Source organism: Pteropus vampyrus, unplaced genomic scaffold (assembly GCF_000151845.1).
Source record: "Pteropus vampyrus isolate Shadow unplaced genomic scaffold, Pvam_2.0 Scaffold116, whole genome shotgun sequence".
NCBI lineage: Eukaryota > Metazoa > Chordata > Mammalia > Chiroptera > Pteropodidae > Pteropus > Pteropus vampyrus.
This window is the reverse complement of record NW_011888897.1, coordinates 2608776-2610464: the sequence shown is the minus strand read 5'-3', so window position 1 is coordinate 2610464 and position 1689 is coordinate 2608776. Positions and strand designations below refer to the sequence as shown.

Sequence of the window (1689 nt, the reverse complement as noted above, 5' to 3'; positions counted from 1 at the left end):
TAGGCCTCTATGACAGAGACTACTACCTACTAATCAAAATCCATGTTCTCCTCTTGCTCCTGAGCACCCAGCTAGACCATATTTCCAAGCCTCCCCTGCAATTAGATATGGCTGTGAGACTGAATTCCAGCCAGAGGAACATGAACAGAATGATACGTACTACTTCCAGGTCTAACCCATAAAAACCTCCTGTGCATGCTCCTGCATGCTCCTCCATGCTTTTCCCTTTTTAGAAAACTAGAATGACACTCTCAGGGCCACCTTGGAAGTCATGATTGAAGCTGACTGAACTCCCATCACCCCGGGTCCCTGAAAAGCCACATGGAATAAAGCCAGGCCATCAACTTGTTTACCCACCAGGACTATGACTTTAGCAAGAAGTAAACTGTTATTGTGTTTTACTTGTTACGTATTTTTCAGTCTATTTGTTAGAGTAGCTAGCTGAGCATTGTTAATTAATACAGTATCCTTCATGATAGATGTAAATAATAACTCCACTTACAAGTGCATTTAATTAGCCCACTGATATACCACCCATGTCAAATATTCATACATCAGACTCTTGCTCAGCAAAGCTTTTCCCAAGCATCTCCCAACCTGACAGATTGAACAACCCCTTACACTTCTGCACACCACATATGGGGAGAAATAGGCAAAGGTAGGGACTGGATATCAATCTTTTTTTTTTTTTTAGGAGAGGCAACCCTTGCTTGACCTCGCAGATTGCAAAGACCTTGTCAGCTTACAATCCCTTATTTTTCATTTATATTTTACACCTATAGCACCTGGTCTTCGTAGGTGGTCTCCCATCCAAGTACCTACCAGGGCCAACCCTGCTTAGCTTCCAAGATCAGACAGGATCGGGCTTGTTCAGGGTGGCATGGCTATAGACTGGATATAATCTTTGACCCTTACCACAGCCTGCTACATAATAAATGCTCGGTGAAAGAGTGAATAAACATTGAAGTGCTGAAAGATGAGCAGAGATAGCTCTCTGGGCAAAGCCATCTCTCCTATGCTTTGTGGTATAGAATTCTGGAGTTTTGATTATGTTGAGTTCAAGCATTTCTGAGCAATAACAAAGCTGTTTTTAAAGAAAAGTTTTGGCCTTACCTGCAGGCAGTCCCATTGTCCAACTCTCTCTGAAGATAAGAAATAAGATTGGGATCTTAGCTTCTCATTAAAAATAAGTAAATAAAGCAATTTCACTCTTTTCTAAATCATAAGGACCACTTTTGAGTTAATATTAGAGAATTCTGTCATTTTTGGCCCTTGCCAATGACCCACATCTGAAACTGTTTGCTAACAAAATACTTTTTGATGAAAAGCTTGCTGACAAGAACTTTGGCTTCCAGTAATAGTAAAATAACTGGTACTGGGGTAGACATTCTTCCAAAAGCAAATATAAAACAGGACAAAATTTATGAATCAACCAGTTTCGGGCACTGCACATTCATCAGCACAGAAAAGCAATCCCTGAGGGAAGAAAAACTCACAAATGTAGCCTCATCAGGACCTGTTATTGACTGGGGTTCAGGGAGCTGGAATCCAAGTAAAGCAAGGAGGGCCCACTGAACCAAGGAAACAGATCAGGGTTTGGAGCAGCTAAATGGCTGGAAATTATGGGGCAGAGGACAAGAGAAGAGAAATCTGTGTGAAGGAAGTTCCCAGATGTCTCTTTGGGGATCC

At 41.6% G+C, this 1689-nt stretch overlaps 1 pseudogene; it reads right to left on the bottom strand.

Moving 5' to 3' along the window:
* Positions 1-773: 773 nt before the first annotated feature.
* Positions 774-892, bottom strand: LOC111743595 (annotated as a pseudogene).
* Positions 893-1689: the final 797 nt, after the last annotated feature.